Below are 27,632 nucleotides of genomic sequence, written 5' to 3' on the forward strand. Positions count from 1 at the left end.
ATTCCTTTGGTCTAGTATATAAAATGTAACATCTTACTTAAATGTTACATTTTATTTAAAATATAACATTTTAATTTAGTGTCAAGGCATGGTCCTCCTGCGCACCAAGTGTGTATGGGAATTTTATTAGCACACTACTGAACTCGGCTATGCTAAACGGCTGATAAATATGTATGGGAAGTGGATAAGTGTCGTAATCTCCTTCTCTCTCCTCTCTCTATTCAGCTTCTCCTCCCTCTCTCTTTGTTCGTCTCCTCATGCTCTCTCTTCTCTGTGTCCATTACCTTCTCCCTTCTGTCTCTGTCCGTCACCTCCCCCACCCACTACCCACCACCTCCTCCCCCTCTCTCTGTCCTTCTCCCTCACTTTCATCACTTCCTTCCCTATCTCTGTCCATCATCTCCTCCCACAACTTTCCGCCAGCCCCTTCTTCTCCATCATCTCCTCCTCCTCTCTCTGTCCACCTCCTACTTCCCTCCTCTAGGTAAATTTCCTCCATCTTTTATCTTTCTACTCCTCCTCGTCTCTCTGATCTTGAGCTTTATTTGTGGCAAATACAGTCTCCATAGCAGTATTCTCATCTTAAGCTGATAATCCATAAAGACAACTTTACTGCTGTCAGAAAAAGACAGCTGCCAGCTGCTAGAAAGAAAACCAAATGAGTGGGATTATGTATGAGAGAAAAATATTTTATTTATTATTATACATACGCCTTGCTAACATGGGTAAAACCGACTCCGAGAAAATAATCTGGCACATATTCACAGCAGAGCAAAGCACAGCATTTTCTTTCTTGTAGCCGATTTTAACAGAAAACATGTACATTGTTGTTCGAGAAAAGAATATGGCCTATGCCATATGAACGTTTATTACAGTGTCCTGTACAAATTTGAAGTACATTGGCCAAGAAATTATCGAGATTTTTGCCACTGACGATTCTATTCATATGTATAGCTTCTGAGCAACTGTGTGTAATTTTCAAACATAGGAATTACGCAGCCAACCGGTTGCAAATAACTGTTAGATGCATTCACCAAGGTTTCGAGTCCGCCACCATAGCTGAGTGGTCAGCGTGACGGATTGCCGTCCTACTGGCCCGGTTTAGATTGCCGGCTGGATCAGGGATTTTCTCCGTTCAGGGACTGGGTGTTGTGCTGTCTTCACCATGATTTCATCCCCATTCGGCGTTCAGGTCGCCCAATGTGGCGTCGAATGTAATAAGACCTCCACCAAGGCGGCCGGACCTGCCCCGCAAGTGGCCTCCCGGCCAATGACGCCAAACGCTAATTTCCATTACCTAGGTTTCGACACCTATTAAGAGATTGATATCTGATGTTATTCCCAGCTAGGAATATGTTACAAGGCTGGGACATGTTTTGCTTTGTACTTCAGCATAGCTGCTCTAAATTCTGACCATTGCTTTATCGCAGTGTAGTTTTACAGTTTCTCAAAATTTCATTCTCATGAAGATGCCCTTAGTAGGTGTCGAAACCTAGGTGAATGTATCTAACAGTTATTTGCAACCGGACATATATATATATATATATATATATATATATATATATATATATATATATGTGTGTGTGTTTTAGGAAAATATATAGCCTATGCCCATCCAAACGTTTGTTTGAGTTACGTCTAAAAGTTAGAAGTATTCATTCAAGAACTTTTCGAGATTTTTGGTAACAACGTTTCCTCTTTATATATTACACTTGTGAACACGGCAATGCTTCACAATTGCTTATGTGTATGAGAATATGATGTGCGTACTAATCTCCTTCTCCTCCTCCCTCTCTCGCTGTCAAAGTCCATCTACTCGTCCTCCTTCTCCCAGTTCACCTCCTCCCTACATCTGTGCATACCTTCTCCTCCTCCTCCTGTCTCTCTGCCCATCTACCCCTTCTCCATCTGTATGTACATTTTCTCCCCACTCTCTCTCATACTTCTGTTCCCCCTTTGACTGACCTTCAGCCTTGTTCGTTAATTCTGCCAACAAAACTTCCATTGGGGTACTGAAGGAGCTTAAAATGAATGGGTAAATCGTTGGGATCATTAAAATACAGGGTATGAGAGATATCTCCTGCTACTAGATCTGTGCGTACAGTAGCTTCAGGGACTGTATTTCACGTAGTAATAACCTGTACATTGGATAGGATTACATTTGGAAGATTTAGATTCTGTAGTATTCTTCTAATAGTAAGCCCATAAACACAACTACCCTGTTTTCAGTTAAAACCAACTGCAAAGAAGAAAACAAAACAGCTCACAGTCCTGTATAAATTTTTGTTTAAAATTACGTGAAATATGTGTATGGGACAAACAATTTATCTTATGGCTTAATGTCCAGATATCGTAGTTAAATCTGACAGCGAAAATGAAAACGAAACCGTATAATTTTGCAGTGTAGCATTTTCTTTACCTACATTGTTGTTTAAATAGCGTCTTATTTCAGACTTGATTTCTACTATTGCGTAAAAATTTGAAGTAATTCGATCAAAAAGTTTTTTATATATTGCTAGAATGCTAGCAACGCTCCTGTGTGTGTATGTGTATGTGTGTGTGTGTGTGTGTGTGTGTGTGTGTGTGTGTGTGTGTGTGTGTTTGTGTGTTTTACACGAATTAAAAATATAAAACTTGAGTCGGTTTAAATTTTTGTTACAGTATCCTGTAACAATCTGAAATGAATCAGGCACGAACTTTTCGTAATTTGTGCTAAAATTACCTCTTACATATTATATATGAGTACCACATATATTCAAAAGAGTATCGCGCATTTCTATCCGAACGTTTGTCAGAGTATGGTGTAAAAAATTGATTCATCAAGAACGTTTAGAGGTATTTGGTAACAATGTTAAACACGAGTTGTCTTTATACAGCAGTACTGATTTTATTTATAAATTTGTGTACCCTTATATTAAAAAAATTGCAGTCTCGGTCCGTCCGAATGTTTATTAGACTACCATGTAAAAATTTTAAGCAATTCGGCCAATAACTTTTCGAAGTCCTTGCTGAAAACATTTCTCCTTTATGTAATACGCATACAAAACATTTAAAAAATATGTAGGCTCCGTAGCTCCGACTGCTCATTAGATTTATGTGTATGAATTTGAGGTAAGGCGGTCAACAAGTTTGCGAGATATTTCGTAACAACTTGAAACAACGACTTGTCTGTATACAGTGATGTATACTTATATATTGCAACTTGGCTGTCCAGTTAGTATATAAAAATACGCACATCTTCGAATACAAATTTATGTAGAAATTTCAAAGCAATCAGGGAGGATTTATCGAAGATTTAAGATTCTGAAAAAACGAAAATTTACATTTTAATTTTTATATAGATTATCTTATAATTGTAAATACACTTTGCTAATGACATTTAAAATTTGAATGTAAGATTCAACTTCTATGTCACTTAAGATGGGCTCTTGAGACTGGTCATCTATAAAAATAATCTTGATTCTATCGGAAAAAAATAATGCATAGTTATTATTGTAAGTTCTGCGTTATTCTTTTGAATGTGAGGAATTTATTATGAAAAAAGGCATTATTGTTTAAATTATACAACCGCAGCGGAGAATTTCAGTTGTTCGGATTTATTAGCAAAGGAAAACGCTGCCTTGTGTTGCTGAAATTATGATACTGCACCATAAAATTTCTTGATTTTGGAAACAGGAGAGCTAACATTTCATTGTTTGCAGGATCTGTAGCTAAAGTGCATGTCCCGTGAGCGGAATGAGTCACTTGTCAGTCCTGTTTAGAGCTGGAAAGCGAAAACGATTTTGGATGACTATCGACAGCCCTCGACTAAACGCGACTCGCGGGCGTACAATCCTCTTTACTGCAGTAACAAAGGGCCATTCACTACGCAACTCTTTCAGGGCACGGTGGACCGACAGCGCGTGTGTGCAGCTGAACACAATGAGGCCTCAAGCGGCCCGCCAGACGAGAGAGTTGACAGCTAAACTTCCAGCTGCCTGGTCTCCCGTCTGTCGTTACGGGATCAATTAAAACACAAAACCGTACACCGCTAATCAGGCACTTGATGGAGAAAATTATATATCATACGATTTTACACGGAACTAAGCTCAAGATAGGCAGTTTAAAGCACTCGACAGACATGCGTACATAATTATATGCCTACAAAGGTAACACCAGTCTGTTGTGGGACTGTGTCTGTTTTACGCTCTCGCATTGTGACGTTTCTGGACAAAGAAAATTTTCTTGTAGAAAAATCAGCATCCATTGCGTAAAGAAGCATCTGGCGCAACACAGTTCGTTGTGTTCGTTCGTGTAAACCAGAGCTACACAGATAAAACCTCACTTTGAGGCTATATGCCTTGACATTCGGAAGGCATTCTTTACCGTTCTGGACTGCCTTTTATTCAACAAAATACGAGTTTATCTAGCGTAGGACAACATTTTTGACTGTATTCAGGGCTTCCTAGTGAAATTCAATACTTTTTTTCAGTCGAACGAAATTGACAGGTGTACAAGTAATTTAGGAAGTACCCAAATATACTGTCGACAGGTAAGTAAATGATCTAGTGAATAACGTCGGAAGTTTCATGAGGCCGCTCGAAGACCATGTTGTTGTCTATATAATGTTTGAAAAGCCAAAGACTGCGGCGAAACTTAGCAACACATGTGGCGAATCGAAAAGTGGTGCAGAGGCAGGTATTTGACCCGGCTTGTAAAAAATATGTAACGTTTTACGAATAAGTACGCGAATAGATTCATTAATGCTTGATTACGCTGTTGGAGCTATGTCACTGCCAACAGTAACAACCGTAAAGTAGCTCGGAGCTGCCATCAGGAGCAACCTAAAGTATAATGATTACATACAGCTAACTGTAGCAAAAGCAGATGCTACGCTGACATTCGTTGGAAAAATGTTAGGAAAAAGTAACTCATGCGCAGCAAAATAGGGAGAAGATCCATTCTTGCATATTGCTCATCAGTCTAGGAATCTCACCAGATTGCATTAAGAGAAGAGTTATAGATGAAACAACAAAGGGGGGGGGGCGCGTTTCTTTAAGGGACCACTTAGTAAGAGCGAGACTGTTACGGATATGATAAAAAGGTAAAGTGGCAGACGCCACAAGAGATGCCTTATGTTTCACTTAGAGTTCTGGACTTGCGTTCTTTCCATAAACCATTCCTGAATGTTAGAAGGAGGGGGGAGAGATGAAATGCTCTCCTCCACACACTGTGGCTCATAGAGTATTCATGTTGATGTACACATAGACACACGAGGGTATTGTGAAAAGTTCCTGACTTCACAACAACAAAAAATCCGTATTTAAAGTAAAAAAAAATTACTTGTTTCGTCATCATTCATTTGTAGGCTTGCGTATATCCCACAAGGAGATTCTACTAAGTGTATTTCATCCGTAAATTTGAATTCTAAGGCTAAAACAGCATTATTGTAAGAATCCAAATATTTTCCAGTAACAAATTTCTTTAGATGTGGAGTTATGTCCAAGGTTTTTGTTCTTCATCGAGTTAGTCCAGAAACACTTAGTATTTTAATAGTCATTTTCTGTGGTTTTGTAAGCTGATAAACAAACATGCAAGTCTCACTTGCATGTTTCGGCTTTCTGACTAATTTCGATCTCCGTGGATCCTCTTGAGATCCATGTGCATGCGTCAAACAACCCGTCGTCTCTCTACAGGAATTACATACCAGTTTACGGTTCTGGCAGAGTCACATTGTGTTGCTGACGCATCTGCATACATCTGAAGAAGATACAGAGAGATCTAAACTAGTCATACTATGAAAAATACAACTGAGTCCTGAAAAAAACGCCATATAATTATTTTTAAAATATTAATATAGCTATTGATCCCGACAAACATATCGGCTATAGCGGAAGCAAGAATGCTTTGACCTATAACTGTATCCTTCAAAAAGTGACCTGAAAATGGTGACTATCACTACAAAGAGGAAGTAGGAAACAAATGGCAGTTAGACATAAAGGCTAGGGAGTGAGTTTTTGGGATTTTCTGATACCACAATGATCTCGTCGGCATCGTTAGAAGAAGCGGATAATCAAAACGTCCAGAGGAAGGAATTTAAAACTTGATACATGGCCCACTACTAGGAGACAACGTATATGCCAAACAGCAGGAAATCTTCTATATAAATGTCATTAGGAGGAAGAGTAATTCAGAAATTATGGAGACTACAATAACGATGAGAATACACAAGAAGTGGTCTGACAGGTGAAGATAAATGTAGCGTACGGAAGTCTCATTAACGTCTAAGGCAAGTAGAATCTTTCGGTTAGTGTGAAATTAAGATCGGACCTAAAGCCTAGTGCGCAACGGAAAGTCAGAACGTTGCAAGAAAAGGATGACACAAGAGGTTATAACTTATGGATTGACTGATTCTTAGAACGAAATTAGAGCCTCGAAGTACAGGAGACGTTTCATACAGAAAGACGAGCAAACTATGGCAGTATAAACGGAGAGAAGGAATTTTGGATATAATCAGGAATTGAAGGTCAACGATTATTGTTAGACACGTACATAGGATGAAACATGGGTGATTGACACACAGAACTTTAGTTTCCTTTAAGCAAAGAAAGAAAAGTACGATGGACCCGACAGATACAAAGAGGTTTGTAAGAAATGAAAATTCGAGCAACACATTTTTAAAATTACCGCAGATTTTAGGTAAGGAATAGACGAAGTATGGATACATTATAGCGAAAGGAGTGAAGAAAGTTGCAAAGCGTGCTGAGGACTGCATGAGAAAACAAGCCAAGAGACTACAACCGTAGTCCACACACCTCATAAACAAGGCAAAGAAGAAGAGGAAGAAGAAAAAGAAAGATAAACAAGCTCTGTCCCTTTCCAGTAAAAGCAAGATGGGTGATACAGACTCCCTCTTTTCTGGTGCAGGCTCGCCGACTCTTGTTCACCGCATCGACTTTTGTTCCGGTCTCAATTGTTGGGCCTACCTCGCACACAGAACCAAAGCTACACAAAAACACTGCTTATTCCTATTTCAAAATGCCCCAAACATCACAGAAAAAATTATATTCGCTTTTGCTTCACTCATTTCATCTTTTTCTCACATAGGTTTAGGAAGAACATTTTTGAGTAGTCTAAAGCGATTCTCGTTCTTTTGATTACGGCATTTCTAGTTCAAACTCTTGTAATCGTTGATCGTTCAACTTCCAAGCGTTTTAAGTATGCCTTCAACACTGAAAGAAAGTTTAATGTTGCAATTCCTTTTTTCCTAATTTCTTGGAGATGTTTTTGTATTTAGTAATTAAGATGCCTAAAAAAGAGTTTAGCTGTTTTATGTTTTTTTCTGTTTAAGCATCGATGTCAGGTGATTTTTACCTTTCATTTACGTTCTATCATAGTTTTATGTTCTCTACTGCTAATTTGAAATCAGAATCTTTTCAGAATTTTTGCAACGGTAGGTCGATAGAAAGCTGATCTGGAAATCATGTTGTCAGTGTATTTACTTTGTTGTGTTAAGCGCTTTATCTTTTTTGGTTTTTCGTCTTGAATTTTTCTAGTTTGATGCTGGTCAACAACGTTTTACTGGATTTCATCTCTATGAGACTACTACATCCAGCTCACTCTGTTACCTACTTAGCTATTTTTTGTCAGCTTCTTCTCATCCCCTACGACTTTGCCACTCCACTTCTTCCAGCGCGAAGTTAACCATATTTTGATGTTGCGACGTACGTCCCACCAGCCTATCCCTGCCTTTAGTGTGAACCTCCATTCGCTTGTTTCTCAACCTACTGCTTTTAGTAAGCGATCGTTCCGCACAGAGGCACATAGTAATCATTCTTCGAGCATTCCATATGCTTGTGGAACGGAAAGAAATACTAATATGACCTACAATGCAGAATATACTCTGTCATACATTTCACAGCTACTTTCAGAGTATGAATGAAGGTCTAAATAAAGTCATAATACACTACTGGCCATTTTGCTACACCACGAAGATGACGTGCTACAAACGGGAAATTTAAACGATAGGAAGAAGATGCTGTGATATGCAGATGATTAGCTTTTCAGAGCATACACACATGGTTGGCGCCGGTGGCGACACCTACAACGTGCTCACATGAGGAAAGTTTCCAACCGATTTCTCATACACAAACAGCAGTTGACTGGCGTTGCCTGGTGAAATGTTGTTGTGATGCCTCGTGTAAGGAGGAGAAATGCATACCATCACGTTTCCGACTTTGATAAAGGTCGGATTGTAGCCTATCGCGATTGTGGTTTATCGTATCCGATGACTGTTAGCAGAATATGGAATCGGTGGGTTCAGGAGGGTAATACGGAACGCCGTGCTAGATCCCAGCGGCCTCGTATCACTAGCAGTCGACATGACAGGCATCTTATCCGCATGGCTGTAACGGATCGTGCAGCCGCGTCTCGATCCCTGAGTCAACAGACGAGGACGTTTGCAAGACAACAACCATCTGCACGAACAGTTCGACGACGTTTGCAGCAGCATGGACTATCAGCTCGGAGACCATGCCTGCGGTTACCCTTGACGCTGCATCACAAACAGGAGCGCCTGCGATGGTGTACTCAACGACGAACCTGGGTGCATGAATGGCAAAAGGTCATTTTTTCGGATGAATCCAGGTTCTGTTTACAGCATCATGATGGTCGCATCCGTCTTTGGCGACGTCGCGGTGAACGCACATTGGAAGCATGTATTCGTCATCGCCATACTGGCGTATCACCCAGCGTGATGGTATGGGGTGCCATTGTTTGCACGACTCGGTCACCTCTTGTTCGCATTGACGGCACTGTGAACAGTGGACGTTACATTTCAGATGTGTTACGACCCGTGGCTTTAACCTTCATCCGATCCCTGCGAAATCCTACATTTCAGCAGGATAATGCACTACCGCATGTTGCAGGTCCTGTACGAGCATTTCTGGATACAGAAAATATTCGACTGCTGCCCTGGCCAGCACATTCTCCAGATATCTCACCAACTGAAAACGTCTGGTCAATGGTGGCCAAGAAACTGACTCGTCACAATACTCCAGTCACTACTCTTGATGAACTGTGGTATCGTGTTGAAGCTGCATGGGCAGCTGTACCTGTGCACGCCATCCAAGCTCTGTTTGACTCAATGCTTAGGCGTATCAAGGTCGTTATTACGGTCAGAGGTGGTTGTTCTGGGTACTGATTTCTCTGGATCTATGCACCCAAACTGCGTGAAAATGTAATCACATGTCAGTTCTAGTATAATATATTTATCCAATGGATATACGTTTATCATCTGCATTTCATCTTGGTGTAGCAATTTTAATGGCCAGTAGTGTAACTTCTACACCGGAGATACATTTGGAATGGTACAGTTGCTTACGTATAAGCTTCATTAGGTAAAGTGTATCAACACTGAGCTCTACAATCCATTGTTACTGAACACTGAAGATGATGAGAGTTATCCAGACATTAGGATATAAGAATTTCACAAAGAACCCAGTTTCCTGAAACACGATGCTTTGATGTCGGTGACCAGTAGCTGGTTCTCGCACTCCAGGTATTCACAACTGTTTTACAGAGCAGCGTCTCAAGTCACTGCCGATAGATTCCAGGGACGCAGCACCTTAGCCAGGGGTCGCTAGCTGGTTCCTCACGACAGCAGTATCCGTGGCTCTCGTTAGCTCCCAGTAGCGGTCTGCTGAGAAGCTGCAAGGACGGGGACTGATCAAAAGCACGTCTTCTCGTAACACACCCGACTTTGACAAGAGTTCTCCTCGCTCTTTCAGGCGCTAGCACTAACGACTTTACAACATTTTCATTCATCCATTACAAATGGAGGAAAACATTGTATGGCCGTACAAGAGGTTTAAAAAACATATTGAGTCAGTATATTTTGTTTCACAGAAACTCACAATTAATTTTAGGGTCTAATCTCGAGTACCTTGAACCAAACTGACACATCAAGGAAGGCAGCACCTTTAATAAAGATGAAGTTCAATGTATTCGATACAAGATGAAATCTATGCCTTGACGCGAAGAACCAAACAAACGGAGACCCTCTACTAAGCCGACGTAACTGTGTTTAAGTGTGTGACTACGTAACTGAGTTGGGTGCTAGATTACGAATTAAGTTCAGGGTTCAGTTATGAAGAAGCCTATAAATATTTTTGTCATTTATCGTTTATTTCTCAAGTGCAAGTGACTTGTACGGGTAAAAAATGAGTGGTGGTTCATAGTCCAGTTATAATCGTCCGGGAACGCCAGTTCGAAGGTCGGTGGAAGGTATGGGCTTACCATCTCTTATAGGACGTTCCATAGAACTTCTGTTTTGAAAGTGACCTTCATACTGAGACCTCTTTTGGATGATTTCGAAGAAAGGAATCTCTTCATAAGCGATTCTTGTGTTTTTAGGTGTCTTACTTATAAGGGTATTAAATATCATCACTTCATACTACTTTGCAAATACGAGCTATTTTTACTTGTGAATACACAGTCGCAGGGTAAATGTGGTGTTCGGTAACTGTCTTTGCTGGTTGTCAAAGTGTAATAGCATAAGTTAAGGAAGTGTTTAACGTCCCGTTGAAAACGAGGTCGTTAGAGATGGAGCACAAGCTCAGGTCGGGTAAGAACTGGAAGGAAATCAACTGTGCCCTTTCTCCTCAAGCAATTTACTGAAATCACAGAAATATAAATCTGGTTGGCCGAATGCGAGTCCAGTGTGCTAGCCAGTACGCCACCTCGGTCGCTAAATATCACAAGAATTCAGGCTAACATGAAGACGCTGAAAGAGCAATGTTATCTTCCAGGGCTCACTCTATCGTCAATTTACTTTTTATACAGAGACATACCTATGACAGTCAGGAGACTCACGTGCTCCAAATGCAATAGCGGTGTAGAAGGTGTTTCCGGAACGATGAAACATATATCAGGAATTATCAGCGAGAAACTAAAACATCTAATGATCGACCTACACTGCAACGATAATCTAAAACTAATGGTAAAAAGAGGAGACACCAGCCCGAGATGCATTGGGAGAATCTTAAGGAAATGTAATTCATTCGCAAAAGAACGGCTTACAAAATACTCGTTCGGCCGATTCTTGAGTACAGACCACGGGTCTCGAATCCTGAAGACGTCGTCACAAGTGACGTGTTCAAATGGCTCTGAGCACTATGAGATTCAACGTCTGAGGTCATCAGTCCCCTAGAACTTAGAACTACTTATACCTAACTAACCTAAGGACATCACACACATCCATGCCCGATGCAGGATTCGAACGTGCGACCGTAGCGGTCGCGCAGCTCCAGACTGCAGCGCCTAGAAGCGCTCGGCCACTCCGGCCGGCAAGTGACGTGTTAGCTGGCGTTGGCGTGGCGCAGTACGAGTTTTGTGTCGTCACTTCCTGAGGAGCCATTTCGTCATTTCATGACGTTAAACACATTCTTAGATATTTCGGCAACATGCCACGTCAACTAGAACCAATAACAGGCAAGAAGGCTAAGTCACAAGCTGAATTTGTGAGAAGTCGTGCTGTAATGCCGTATTCACTTGAAGCCCGTATTTGTGCTTTTTATGTTGGAACTTACACCCTATGAACACATGCTGTTTCTAACTACCAGCACACACTCTCAGGATTACGTTGTTATTCGTACGATTTGTTTTAATAAAATCACGGGAGACATCACATTGGTTGTCAATGAATTTTCGTATTTAGTTATTTTCTTAGCTCGGGTGTTATGGATGTATGCCGTTTTAAAGGAACAGCACATTGAAGAATCATTAAAAACTTATTGTTCTTGGTTAAATTCTTATAAATCTCAATTACAAACATCGCCGATTAAAGCCTTCGCAAGAGTGTAAAATGAAATACAATGCTTCTACTGCAAAATTTCAATATAGCGTTCTTAGTAGGGGCGCCACGTTACCAAACAGTGGGTAGTGGGTTCGCATTCTCTATATAAAGGTTTTTCTCACGTTAGTGTTCTGTAAGAAGGTTCAGGACTTCCTCATTGAATTAATAGGAATAATTTATATGATATGGTTGGTTGGTTTTTTGGGGGAAGAGACCAAACAGCGAGGTCATCGGTCTCATCGGATTAGGGAAGGACAGGGAAGGAAGTCGGCCGTGCCCTTTCAGAGGAACCATCCCAGCATTTGCCTGGAGCGATTTAGGGAAATCACGGAAAACCTAAATCAGGATGGCCGGACGCGGGATTGAACCGTCGTCCTCCCGAATGCGAGTCCAGTGTGCTAACCACTGCGCCACCTCGCTCGGTTTATATGATATCTGAGGCTATGTAAGTGTAAGTGCGTTCTCTGTCAGAAGTGACTACGTTCCATTTTGTGAACTTATATAAGCTGTTGTCGTTACTGAGTTGACATGTATAGTTCCTTTTTGACTTCTTATATGTTCAAGCATACTGAAGATTTTACTTATGTACGTTTTAATAGATTTAATGAGGAATTTTACGCACGACCAGTTTTGTAAATAAGCTATGTGGTTTGCGAGCCAAAAAAAGCCGACAACTGCCGCTGGGGAGTGCTGAGAGCGTAAAACCACGTTAACCAGCTCGTCCTGTGAGCCGCAGTCGTCATGTACCGTGGCTTATTTTCCATTTGTGTCCACCTCAACTTTAGCTGCCTCATCCCGAGTGAGGACGACCATACTGAGCGGGACTAATAGATGATATATAGAAGATCCACGAACAACGGCGCGTTTCAACATGAGATCGTGTACTCGGCAGGGTAGAAGCTACTAGACAGGAATTATGTATCACGGAGAGGCTTACTAACGAAATTTGGAGAGATTATCTCCCAAAAAGAGTCCCATGTAATTCCCATAAAACGGCCACAGTGAAATCAGAGATATTAAATCTCACACGAAGCTTCGCCGACAATCATTCTATCTTTGCACCATTCTTGAACGGAACAGGAAGGGAGAGAAAGAGATAGATGTATCAGCAATAAAGCAACAACTTCCGGTACATACCGTGAGGAGGCTAGTGAAGTATAGATATAGATTATGGAGAACTGAAAATGGATCTGTAACTCTGATCTGGTAACGACTTGGTCGACGTTGTAAGCGAAATCGAGAAAAATTCAAATTTTCCTTTGCTCTGGCGATAACGATGTCAATTGAACGACAGTAATTGTACTTATCATCACTAGCTGCCCTCATATAAAAGGTTCTGTCATACTAAATGGACAGCGTCGCAGCCAGCGAGTTCTTGCCGTGGAACCAAATTCAGTCTTAATAAGTGTCTTGAACAAAAGAATTTAGACGTGATCTCACAGAACACGTAATTCATCAAATGGGTCCAGATCAGGTGAACGAGTTGGACGCAAAACACTACCCTTCATCTTGTACTCTTGTATGCGGGACGGATTTGTCAGCCCAAATTGTTAGCAACTTTGTACATAATAGGTCAGTTTACTACATCTTGGTAACAACAGTTCGCGTTCCACAGTTAGCGTTATACCTCAGCATGGACCCATCTCAGAGTTAGTGAAGATTGGCTTCAAACATACAGCTTCTAACAAAAGGATCCCAACGAGCTAAGACGGTTTGAAGTGGCAACAATGAGAAAAAATTTGAAGATAGCAACTCTTGTGCAGAAACATCAACTAATGACTCTAATGAGTGTCTAACTTAAGGATGCTATTTGCCTGTCACTAGCGTATTTGACGCTACTTTGCTTTTGCTCTTTCCAGCGATTTTGTGATGAACATTACCACATTCGGCGCCATTTAACGTGCTCAGTCCTGTTGCGAGGAACTCCGCTCAGTTTCTGCCAATTCCCATGTTAGCTGCCCAAGAAGAAAGCCAGAGGCGGTCATTGACCCCAACACATCCGACACTCCGTTGCGGCGTTGGGTGACGTTTCCGGACATTAGTTCCCATACTCAATTTGTTAGTAAAGACACCTCGATGGTGAACGGATTTGCCGTCGACAGGGTTCCTCAACGTTGCCCAGAGTACGCTCGATCACTGTCATTTTGTCTTTAAAATACGACCTAAACGTAGGCTCCTTTCATGTGCCCCGCGGGTAGAAAATCAGAGCCTAATAACAGCCGTTTATTACAATACCAACCATTTAAAACCGAACCCTGGGAAAACACAAGTCTGTGCTTTACATTTGCGCAGCACAGAGGCAAAGAGAGAACTTTATGTATCATGAAATGGATATTGCCTCTGACATTGCTGTAACCTTAAACGTCTGGGAGTCAGGCTTGATTGCACCCTTACTTCTGAGAAACACTGGGTGAGTAAACAAATGAAAGTGTGCTCCCGGAAAGCTACAACAGCAGATGAGGAGCACTACTCACAGTTCTTCAAATGTCTGTTTTGCCTTAGTATTGTTTCCTCCGCGTAGTAATCGGCCCCCGTCTGGCGAATATTTTTTGTCTGTCATCCCGCCTCTTCTCCTTCTCAGTGTTTTCCGTGTGTTCCTCTCTTTGCCGATTCTCCATAGAACCATCTGAGTCATTATCTTATCAATTCACCTGATTTTCAATATTCTTCTTAAAACCAAATCTCAAATGCTTCGAGTCACTTCTGCACTGATTTTCCCGTTGTCCATGATTCACTACGATAGATTCGCTACTATACAGTACTACGCCCCAGACGTACATTCTCAGAACTGTCTTCCTTGTATCAAGGTCTGTGTTTGATATTAGTAGATGTCTCTTGGCCAGGAATGAACTTTTTCTTAGATTCCTTTTCATATCCTTTTGTTTCGTTCGTCACGAGTTGTTTTGCTGAGTGCCTTAACATCATCTACTTCGTAATCGCGAATCTTGATGTTAAGTTCCTCGCTACTCTCATTTCTGCTAGTTCTTTTATTTTTCTCATCCTCTGAACGAGCCGGAATATGTCTTTACAAAATATCTTCGCCCTTCTCATGAAAATCAGATGTATCAGCTCATGGATATAGAGCTGCCAGAAGTAAGGAGAGGAAATGCTATGCGATTATGCGATCTGAAAAACAAAAGAAAGATACAATTAACAGACACACTATATTTGGGCACATTTCTCAGCCTCTGACAATGAATCAAATGCTTTCTACAGTCAAGTAGAGCTTACCCCATTATCACCTAATAAACGCTGAGAAGAAATGTGGCTGAACTTTTCTCCAATAAGCCCAAGGAACGGCCCAAATTTTCTTTGCGGTTCCGGACTTTTTTGGAATGTGCGTACTTGGAAGCTTTGATGGACATCATTTTCACTACTGCATGATTTGTATGGTGTAATTTAATATGTATGTAATAAATTGACTTAGTAATATGTTGGCTAAGAAATGACGCTTACAGCTAGCGAATTTCCTTATTGTGGCTGTTGATATCCTAGCTGAATGAGAAATTATATGCTGTATATGCACAGTCCGAGCGTCTTATTACAAAACATACTTCACGATTAATTTGCATTACCATTTAGTTGGTATTTAATGTTTTATTCCCATCCTTTGTGTGCGCTATGCGACGCATGTTATATTTGCTATTGCTTTGTAATGAATGCTTCCTTTCATCTGATAATACTTTCCTTCCCTTTCATTTCAACAGCTCTCCATGCATCCACCATTTCTATTTTCTCATATTTTGATAAAGATGGAGCCATGTGTCTATCTTGCAATATTTCTTTGTTGGTCACGTACGTATGATACGTTAAAGTTACTAATGTATAACTATCTGTGTGTGGACTTTATCACCCTCTTAATGTCTATTTTTTTTTCCTTTCATGCCAGATCTATCACGTTTATGTTTGACGCCGTAAGCCATTCACTTATCGGTTTCTTGACAATGACCTCGTGTTGTTGTTTATGGTTTTAAGCCTATGCTGCTGTGCACCTGTCTAAACTTAGGTGTCAGATTGCTATAACACTTTGCTCTGTTTATTGATTATTAGTATGTCAATGTAAATTTTAACTCATTTGCTTTATTGTCACATAATACGTGCTATTTTGGCAATAAGATTTTTGGTTGTGCTTTGCATATTACTAGTGCCTTAATCACAGCTTGAGTTTGTTAGGAGCACAAGTTGTCCTTTTACGCTTCGTTGTGACTCAGCCGTTTCCACTTTAATCCAGTGCCATCCATCACAACGTACACTTCTTGGTAATGAATTCAACCTATTGTCAAGACTCGCCTTTAAAGATCTCAGATTCGCAGTGCTCGTTCGTCTAGCATAATGACACGACTCTAGAAATCGTTGAGACTCTAATACCTTTATTTTGTGTTCACAATGATGATGTTCTTTTATTTAATTTAAAAAATTACACATTGTTGCAAGAGGAAACTTCCAGAATCTGGAATATGTAGAAATAAAACTCGGAAATATCTCAGATATATTTCCGAAATTTGTAAAAATTGGAGGCTACAAACAAAAAAGTTTTCTTTACAGTTCTACGAAAAGTTCAATTTCAGAACAGTCACTAATGTCTGCTTGACATTGTCTGTTACGTTATATGTGAATTCTGTGGAATTTCTCACCAGAATCATATACTGCAGTGTCGAAAGCGTAAGTTTTTTAGTTCATCGTAAATTCCTAAGAAAATTTTCTCGAGGACTCCCCCCCCCCCCTCATCGATCATGATTGATACCTTGTCATATCACAGTATCAAGTACCTAAAAAGCCAAATTAAGAGTCTTTTTATGCGTTTTCTATGTGTCAATTTGCTCTAGGTAGACGCTAGACGCAGACGTTAATGTTCGCTAAAGCTCTGCTCATGCAGGAAGCGGCAAAAACAAAACAAAAATCTGTTATCATACGAAATATATGTAATATATTTTTTATTCTAGTAGCATCTTGCGGACCTCTCTGGCATAGCTCGTGGACCCCTGGGGGTCCGCGGACACCAGTTGGGTACCACTGACTTACGCGATTCGACTTCCCGTCATTTTCAAAGGCAGTTTTGTGTCAAACATATAAAATTTCTCCATAGATGCATTGTATCACGTCAATATTCTCTATCACCAGACAACTGCAAATATGAGAATATTGACATGATACAATGTACCTAATACGCAATTTTGTATGTTTGACATAACACTGCCTTTGAAAATGACGGAAACTCGAAACGCATAACGTGCTTTTGTAAATACAAAAAGCGTGGTTAAGCCATAAGAAAAAGTTATTAAAAAATGTTTTCATTTCAGTGCAGTGGTGCGGCGTATATGTAGCCCAGTGCGCCTCCGGTGCTGGTATATAAGAACCAGTACGTGTGCAAGGCGTCATGGTGGCCTTCGGATGAAAAGTTTTTCATCATCCCTTATAGTTTCACAGTCAGGAATCACCTTTCGTAGAAGCTGATAACAACAGCTCCAGATTGTACCTATATTAATTAACATGAATGCTAAAAATTGCTAAAAAATTTCAAATCTGTTAAGCAATATACTTGCAGATTAAAACTATGTGGCAGGCTGGTGTGGCCGAGTGGTTCTAGCCGCTTCAGTCTGGAACCGCGCGACCGCTACGGTCGCAGGTTCGAATCCTGTCTCGGGCATGGATGTGTGTGATGTCCTTAGGTTAGTTAGGTTTAAGTAGTTCTAAGTTCTAGGGGACTGATGACCTCAGATGTTAAGTCCCATGGTGCTCAGAGCCCTTTGAACCAAAACTATGTGCCGGTTCAGGACTCAGAACCAGAACCGAGTTTATCTGGTCTTGTGGTGTAGTGGTAAGGCATACGCGGGGAAAGCGATATGTCATGTGATCACGTCTCAGCCGGACCACATAATTTGCAGTCTGCTTGTGACGTAGCCGTCACTACTCAGTAATGTGAAGATTCACCAGGGACGACACTTGGTTCTGATCCCACGTTAAACTGTAGATCCCCTTCCTACGGTCCGGCCATCCTGATTTAGGTTTTCCGTGATTTCCCTAAATCGCTCCAGGCAAATGCCGGGATGGTTCCTTTCAAAGGGCACGGCCGACTTCCTTCCCCGTCCTTTCCTAATCCGATGAGATCGATGACCTCGCTGTCTGGTCTCCTTCCCCAAACCAACCAACCAACCCTTCCTACGGCATGATCACTGAAATAGGAACTCGCAGATCGCCGAAGTGCCTCCCAAATGAAATACCGGGGTATTGAGCTGTAAGAAAATAATATTATAATTATTATTATAATATTAGTGAACGAGTTATCGAGGCATGACTCGTTAGCCGCTCCGGCACACGGTTTTAATCTACCAAGATGTTTCAAAGCAGCAGAGTGAAGGATTTATTCCCAGAATCCACAAGCAGCTATCTGCTTCCATACAGCCAGCGAGTTTTATAATTATGTTTTCCATATGAACGAATTGTAAAAAAAAAAAAAAATGTCTCTGAAGCTGGTCGGAATCCGTACGTCAGTGCGTGAATACTTGGGAAGTACAGATGGCAGCGAGAAGTACTTTGAAGTTCATAATATTCAGTGCCGGAAAGGAACACAGACAGAGGGAGGGAGACAGAGTGAGCGGAGAGGATGAGACAGACTGAATTAACATTAACAAGCCGCAGACGCCGGCGTCTCTATGTGACGGGCAGGCCAAATGCGCCGCGGCGTCGTTGCGCGGACACCTAGGGCTGACGCCACTGCACCACAGCCACAATTTCACGCACTGCACGCCCGATATTCAATTTCATCCAATGTATTCCTACCTTATTATTTTTATTTTCTGCTCTGATACTCCATTTTTCTTCTCACATCAACCTTCCACTCTTCTCTCAAAGTCACAATTCGCTTCTACTTTTCTTTCTGTCTCGCATCTTGCTCACCTTATTTTTTTTCTCTTTCCACTCTAATACTGCATATTAGCTCCCGTATTTTCCTTATTCTGCGCCAACAGTCACCGCAGACCATTTAATTCTTTTCTTTCGCTACTATCTGTGGTATGTACAGGCTTATTGAGCATAATTTAGGAGCTCACGGAAGACGAATGGACCTAAACGGCAAGGCATTCAGAAAACACACGTAATAGTGGATAGACCATCGTTCCAAGCTTTAATACATACACTAAGGGCCATTAAAGTAGCTACACCAAAAAGAAATGCAGATGAAAAACGGGTATTCATTGGACAAATATATTACACTGGAACTGACATGTGATTACATTTTCATGCAATTTGGGTGCATAGATCCTGAGAAATCAGTACACAGAACAACCACCTCTGGCCGTAATAACGGCCATGATACGTCTGGGCATTGAGTCAAACAGAGCTTGGATGGCGTGTACAGGTACAGCTGCCCATGCAGCTTCAACAGGATACCACAGTTCATCAAGAGTAGTGAATGGCGTATGGTAACGAGCCAGTTGCTCAGCCACCATTGACCAGACGTTTTAAATTGGTGAGAGATCTGGAGAATGTGCTGGGCAGGGCAGCAGTCGAACATTTTCTGAATCCAGAAAGGCCCGTACAGGACCTGCAACATGCGGTCGTGCATTACCCTGCTGAAGTGTAGGGTTTCTCAGGGATCGAATGAAGGGTAGAGCCACGGGTCGTAACACATCTGAAATGTAACGTCCACTGTCGACAGTGCCGTCAATGTGAACAAGAGGTGACCGAGTCGTGTAAACAATGGCACCCCATACCATCACGCTGATACGCCAGTATGGCGATGAAGAATACACGCTTCCAATGTGCGTTCACTGCGATGTCGCCAAACACGGATGCGACCATCATGATGCTGTAAACAGAACCGGGATTCATCCGAAAAAATGACGTTTTGCCATTCGTGCACCCAGGATCGTAGTTGAATACACCATCGCAGGCGCTCCTGTCTGTGATGCAGCGTCAAAGGTAACCGCAGCCATGGTCTCCGAGCTGATAGTCGTCGAACTGTTCGTGCAGATGACTGTTATCGTGCGAACGTCCCAATCTCTTGACTCAGGGATCGAGACGTGGCTGCACGATCCGTTACAGCCACGCTGATAAGATGCCTGTCATCCCGACTGCTAGTGATACGAGGCCGTTGGAATCCAGCACGGCGTTTCGTATTACCCTCCTGAACCCACCGATTCCATATTCTGCTAACAGTCATTGGATCTCGACCAACGCGAACAGCAATGTCGCGATACGATAAACCGCAATCGCGATAGGCTACAATCCGACCTTTATCAAAGTCGGAAACGTGATGGTACGTATTTCTCCTCCTTACACGAGGCATCACAACAACGTTTCACCAGGCACCACTGTGAATGAGAAATAGGTTGGAAACTTTCCTCATGTCAGCACGTTGTACGTGTCGCCACTGGCACCAACATTGTGTGAATGCTCTGGAAAGCTAATCATTTGCATATCACAGCATGTTCTTCCTGTCGGTTAAATTTCGCGCCTGTAGCACGTCAGCTTCGTGGTGCAGCAATTTTAATGACCAGTGGTGTAATATACGCCGTGGCATAGTTGCACAGCCCACCGCTAGCATTGATAAGGGGCAGTCACATGAAAACGCGACGGATGAAAAAAGCAAGTAAAGTGTGTATTATTTCAATGCTAATCGGAACCATGACAGTACCCTGGCCTACACCTCTTCGTCCCAAGCAAATCGATGCCCTGGAAGGTCTTTCTTCAGGGCATCACAAATATGGAAATCGCATGGACAGAGAATTGTGTGCAAGATATGCAAGCCTTCCTAGCGAAACTACTGCAGTGTAGTCGGATCAACAGGCTCTCCGGTTGAGGGAAAGCAGAGACTGACAACGACGCAGTTTAGACCCTTTCACCTGCAAACCAATCCTGTAAAATCATGATGACTATTTTTCTTCGACTGCAAGAGCCCACTGCTCATTGCCTTTCTGGAACACTGCGCCGCATTTAACAAACAACGGAACATGGACACTCTTGAAAACTGAAGTGCATCACTAAGTTAAAACACCGAGGAGTGTTGATGGACGGCATCTTTCTGTTCCAGGATAATGCCCATCCATATGTTGCAAGGGTCGTTTCGAGTACGTTGTGGAAGTTCCTCTGGGAAGCACTTACACATACTCCATGCAGTCCCGATACCTCCCGTCGCGACATTCATGTTTTGGAGCCATTTCATTCGTGGCCATAAAACTCTGCGAGGCACTTTATTTTATATCCATTTTTCTGTCATGTTCCGTGAGACTGTGTTAACCAAAGGTACTTCGTCATTGAACGAACCACTCTATACAATCCACAGAAAGCTGATAGGAAAATTTATGCATCGAAACAGAAGCCTGCAAAAATGTATTCAAAAAAAGATTTGCGATATTGTATACGTACAACAAACAACGCGTTACAGTGAAAGGGTCCAGAATAGAACAATGTTGATGTTCACTTGTGACAAAGCAAGTGAAAATCAACAGGACACGCTGTTTTGTGACGTGCAAAAGCATTAGCTTTGTGTCTCTTCAGAACCTTCGCCTCATGTTTCTGCGTGCATTTCCACAATAGAGTATCACTCACATGAAGACAGATATTTCGAAAATATTTTTGTAGATGACAAGCTACCGATAGGTAGTAATGCAGAAAGGTTCCTACAAAACCCAACCAGAGAAAAAAGGTAAGGACTGAATAAAAGTATCCGCTGATATATGTTTGCGTATTTTGAAACATCAGAAGCTTTGCCGACGTGACAAAAAGTCTAAAATTGTGCAAAATGTTCGAAACTGTGAGAAAAGTAGGAATAAGCTATAGAGAAAGGCGGAGAATAAAATTAACAACAAACATAAGGCCACTGTAAGTACGAGCGATCATCCTTGGATTAAAAAGTTTGTAACAGTGGTGCAGTCTTTCGAGCCGACTGGTAAATCTACCGTATATGTCGAAGAAACAATGGGGAGTGAAAGGATGTCAGGGATAAGATCCACTGAAGACATCGGTATCCTAAGTGAAAGTGAAGAATTACAGTACGTATTGAATGGAATATAGTCCTATGAGTACAGAATGTGAGTTGAGAGTAAACCGAGGAAAGATGAAAGTAATGACGAGAAACAGAAATAAGATTCGCAATAAACTTAATAGCAAAACCGAGGACCAGGACGAAGAGAAAGTTTAGGAATTCTGCTACCTTGGAAGCCAAATAACAATAATAATAGCAATAAATTGGAAGCAAGGAGATCATTAAAAAAACTGATTAGCACAGACAAAGAGGGAATACCTGCCCAAGAGAAGTTTGCTAGTATCAAACATTGGCCTTCATCTGAGAAAGAAATTTGAGAGAACGTACGTTTTGATCATAGCGTTGTATGCAAGGACTGTGGGAAAACCGGAAAACAAGAGACTCGAAGTGGTGCTACAGAAGGATGTTTAAAATTCGGAGGATTTGCAGGATAAGTAATATGGAGATTCTCCTCAGAATCTGCCAGAAATGGAACAATTGGAAAACACCGAAAGCAGAAAGAAGAGGATGATAGGGCATGTGTCAAAATAACAAGTATAGCTTCCAAAGGAACAAATGAAGAATTCATGGCGGGCCGCATCTAACCAATCAGAAAGGTGATGACTTTAAAAATGGCTCACAACTGCCACATCTCCTCCTTCTATAAACCTCTGCAAAACAGTTAATTTCATAAGCAGAGGTTCTAGATTCAGCCTGACTGGATCTCATCGATTAAAATCAAACAGCAGGCAACAAATACGTTATTGCCCATATGACGCATTACGAAATTTATCCATCAGCAGATATCTAGGAGCGATTGCTGCACGCAGATGTAATCTGCGAATTTTTGTTTCACATACAACTTGAAACTCCATACCTACATGCAGCGATCGCTCCTAGATACCTGATGATAGATAAATTCCGAAACGCGTCATGTGATCAATGATGTCCTTCCTTGCGTGGTGTTTGACTTTTATCACTGCGGCCCAGTCAGCCTGAATGGAGAACTACTGATTATTATTATATTAATGGTCGCCTGCCTCCTGCATGATTTTATGTCACACTTTTTTTAAGTTAATTTGAGATTAATTATTTCCATCTCATACGATGGGTCTACGTGAACCTAAGTAACTTCGACGTGTAATGAATCATCATATAATTATATAATTTACAAATATAAATTTTAAAAAATTAAAAATCACGACATCACATATGATAAACAGTATGTTACAGTGAAAGGCTCCAAACTATTACAATGTTGATGTTCGCTTGTGCCGAAACAAGCGAAAATCAAGAGCGACTTGACACACATTGACAAAATAGGCATTGTGTTTTGTGAGGTGCAACGGTGTTAACATGCGAGTTGGGCTCTTCGAAGCTATTGTAGGGTGTTTATGTGTGCATTTCCCCATCAGAGAAATATGCAGGTGAGGACAGGTACGTCTGAAACAACGCTGCAGATGAGAAGATGTAACGTGCGTCCTAAAGAACGCAATGGTGGCACGAAGGTACTGATTCATGTTTGCACATTTAACAATAGTCGGACGCGAAGTAACGGAAAACAGTTTACACCACCGCGTTTCCTTATCCAGCCGGCCAATAGCGGCTATGAAAATTTTCTGCCAGGTCCAGCGGTTCATGTAGCTACTCCCGAGGTCTGACGTCGGCACATTATCCCGAAATTAATCCCCGCTGGAGAATGGCAGAGATTTGAGTAGCTACACCCGTAGCAGTACCTCGTTAGAAACACTCGAGAGGGAAGTAGACAGTTTCAGTTTGACGCAAAATTAAATTTGATACCAGGCTTCTTTCGCTTCGTGTGGTGAACGGTGCGACACAAGTAAGCGGAGGTCCCCGTTCCGAGTGAGAGAGACGGTCCGTTCGCCGCATTCGCCTTTTGTTTACAAGCGGGGTGACGCCGCCGCCCGCTGATATAGCGGGAGTATCAAGGACAGACAGATCTATGCTTTCTCTCGAGGCCTAGTTCTTCCGGGAGGGGGCGCTGTCTGGATCGTGACAGCCGTATAGCGCTGCTTCGTGACTGAAGGTTTCCTGAGCTCGCCTTTTCTCACCGAATTATTCGGTCGCTAATAAAAAACTTCACTTTTTAAAAATGTTTCTTTCCTTATGAATTCCGGGCACAGCTCCTCATCAGAAAATCTGCCATTTAGATCACAACTGTCATGAAAGTGTGCGCACAACGTATAGATGACGTTAAAAGTGAACATACTCAGATACATTGACAGATAAGTATACATATCACATAAAAGTAATGCACAGTACTGTGTCACATGAATTCAATTTTGACGTAGATACTCAACAAGTACTATTGTTACAAAACTATCTATCAGTTCTTGCCACATACAGCATGATTTTAGTGGCGTTGGAAACTTGAATTAAAAGTATGCGAACAGATTATCGAAAGACACTGGTTAGCTTATTTTCCTCATCAAGCTCTTCTTGTTCTTCACGATTTCCATTTCTTCCTTAGAGCCTTTCGTTTCGCTGTTTCTAGTTTCCCAAGGTATTCTGTTCCCTCAAGATTCAGACTTTCTACTGTGCACAAGACTTTATCGGATCACTTCGCTATAATGTTTTAAAGTCTCATTGCTCGATAGATTCTTCTTCTTGCCGATCATAGAAAGTTCGAATGCTAAATAAATGCTGTTGATTCGTGCCCTCATAGCTTCTTATCTCTTAATTTTTAAATTTTTCTTCTTTCGTGCGCCGCCCTAACTGTCCTGGTATTCGTTATGTCATCTCGGTGGAGCTTTTCATTGCTGCTTCAGCTCTATGTTCCTCGAACTGGGTGGTTTCATTAGCTTCTTCTTTTAACAACTCCGACAAGATCGCAATATCATACGCAAAAGCAAAACAGTCCATTCGTATCCAGTTACAGAAACATATGCACAGCCACTTCGGTTGGACACAATTTTGTCAACTGACCATGCGTACGGTTGCACTAGGGCAATCTTCATCACAATAAAAAGTTACATGGAATACATGTAATCACACCATGGTTTAAAGCGTCTGAGCAAAAGTGGCTGTACATACGTTTCTGTAATAAAATAGCATACAGTAGCTGAATCACAACCAAAAAATGTTTATAATTTCCATTTCAATTCCTTTCCACTCTTGGTGTTACATCTGCTCTTTTCAGGTTTCTTAGATATTCACTGACCACCTTACAAACGGCGAAGTTCTAGGGCCGACAGGAAGAGAGTCCATCTCTCTGAACACATTTGCTATCTGTTCTCGATTACTCGCGTTTATGCTGACACGAGACTGGACGGGTTACCGAAAATCACGGATAATCCGCAGTTAGCATGCGCTTGTCCGAGACTGTGGTGGTTCATGTGATCAATCCCTTTCGGTACAACTTAGCTTCATCAGAGTTGTAAATTACTTCCCCCTCGAATACACTGTTCTGTTCGGCGTAAATGAGCAATACGTCGCATCGCTGCGTCTTTCTTACCATTAAGTTTCTCGGCCTGGATGGCAGTTTCTGAAGCTGATGTTTTAATCGACTTAGCGTCCCTGATGAAGCATTCACTTTGATGTCAATCTCCCGCGTCATCAACATCGCACCTGATTCAGGAACTCTTTCCGACCTCTTCTGCTACAATCACTAGTGCAGTGATCCATCTAGTTTCGAGTAAGTTGAAGTTTTGAGGCACTTACGCTTAGCTGTCCGTCTTGGCTGTCAACTTTGATTGCGAACTTTAATAGCATTTTCTTTTTTTAATTTTCTGTGAGCTTCTCACTGTTTGTACGTTTGTCTCATAATCTTGAGGAAGTTTCACTGGAGAGTATTTTTATCACTTAATTATAGCTTCAAATTTCTTTCCGATCTTTAGAACAACACGTTGATGTTTATCTGTCATCTTGCCAGCGCAAGTAAACCTTCGGTAACTTGAGCAATAGTACGAAGTATCATATAGGTTAACAATCATTACGAATGATTCGTCTTAGATGCTACAGCGTCACAGATACCTGCCGGTGGCTAGAGATGTACCATCAACAACAAATTCCTCCTGGTAATGTTTAATATTATACTTTCATTTGCACCTATGCAGAGCAGGAATTCTAAAGAGAGTTGTTTCAGAAGGAAGCATAAATCATTTTCTTTTAGCTTTGGTTTTATGTGAGTTGTAAATGTTACTGAATACAGAGAATGGTCGCCTACAACTACGAGAGACAATTTTTTTAAATAAATATTTTTAGGAACAAAACATACGAAATTTGACGCTAAATTTTTCATCTACCTTTTTGCTTCAGCTTTCAGCAAATTATTAGAGCAATTATCTCAGCAACAGCTTATCGACCTCCTAGTACACACAATGCCCTGAGGAAGGCCGTTACAATATGATCGAAATCTTGGTTTTAAGTTTATAATCAAAGTATTTTATATTATGACGCGGTTCAATGAAAAGAAGAATATTAATCATCCTTATCGATTTATTATTACTTAAGGGATAGGAGTATACCTCAATGATCTTTAATACCTTCCTAGTAAGCCTTGATTAAAATGAATATATTCTACAAAGGAAGCCCAAATTCCAAGATAACACGCAAAAATATGCCTTGAGGTCGTGTCCATACCCCACGCGACTCTTTATGTTACTGAGCACTGAGAAAGTTTACAGTTGCGTTCCACAGCAGCTACTTGTCGGTTGTCAGCGTGCTTAAATCAGCAACGGATGCTTAACAAGTAGAACTGAAAGAGGCATTAGATGAATCTAACGAAGAAGAGAAAGAAGAAGGGGAGCAAACAGGCAATTTTGGAGTTCTGTCTCATCGCAGTCACAATGAAACAGAGGATGAAGACAACCTAGAATAACAAGCAATTACAGCAGATGATCAAAGTACGCGGGATTTGTTTGTTCGAAAGGATAAACTTGCCAAATGGATGAAAACCTCTCCTAGTCGCAACGTTAGAGCTTTTGCCACAGAACCTGCTAAAATTGATAACTATAAAAAATGTCTAGGGGTAGCGTCTTTGAATCATAATCAAAACGTCTTCGGTCCCGGGTTCGATCCCCGCCACTGCCTAAATTTTGATAAATAATCGGCATTGGTGGCCGAAGACTTCTGCCAACGGCCTTGTCAAAGAGGGCGGAGGAGCGGATAGAGGTTCAGGGCACTCTCTTGTCCTAGGGATGGGGAATTGCCCCTAAAGGCGGAAGAATCAGCAATGATCAACGACATGAGGATGCAGAAGGCAATGGAAACCACTGCATTAAATATACGTAACGTGTATCCACAGGACATGTGGCCTGTAATTGAAGAAGTGTCATGATGATCTCTCCATTGGCAAAAGATTCCGGAATAGTTCCCCATTCGGATCTCCGGGAGGGGACTGCCAAGGGGGAGGTTACCATTAGAAAAAGATCGAATAATCAACGAAAGGATAACGTTCTACGAGTCGGGGCGTGGAATGACAGAAGCTTGAACGTGGTTGGGAAACTAGAAAATCTGAAAAGGGAAATGCAAAGGCTCAATCTAGATATAGTAGAGGTCAGTGAAGTGAAGTGGAAGGAAGACAAGGATTTCTGGTCAGATGAGTATCGGGTAATATCAATATCTGCAGAAAATGGTATAACAGGTCTAGGATTCGTTATGAATAGGAAGATAGGGCAGAGGGTGTGTTACTGTGAACAGTTCAGTGACAGTGTTGTTCTAATCAGAATCGACAGCAGACCAACACCGACAACGATAGTTCAGGTATACATGCCGACGTCGCAAGCTGAAGATGAACAGATAGAGAAAGTGTATGAGGATATTGAAAGGGTAATGCAGTATGTAAAGGGGGACGAAAATCTAATAGTCGTGGGC

At 41.5% G+C, this 27,632-nt stretch overlaps 1 long non-coding RNA gene across 1 annotated transcript in view; it reads left to right on the forward strand.

The window, feature by feature from the left end:
- Positions 1 to 27,632, forward strand: part of LOC124777765 — a 1,006,492-nt gene that overhangs the window by 953,979 nt on the left and 24,881 nt on the right. The gene's annotated exons all lie outside the window — the stretch shown is intronic.

This window comes from Schistocerca piceifrons, chromosome 2 (assembly GCF_021461385.2).
Source record: "Schistocerca piceifrons isolate TAMUIC-IGC-003096 chromosome 2, iqSchPice1.1, whole genome shotgun sequence".
Taxonomy (NCBI): Eukaryota; Metazoa; Arthropoda; class Insecta; order Orthoptera; family Acrididae; genus Schistocerca; species Schistocerca piceifrons.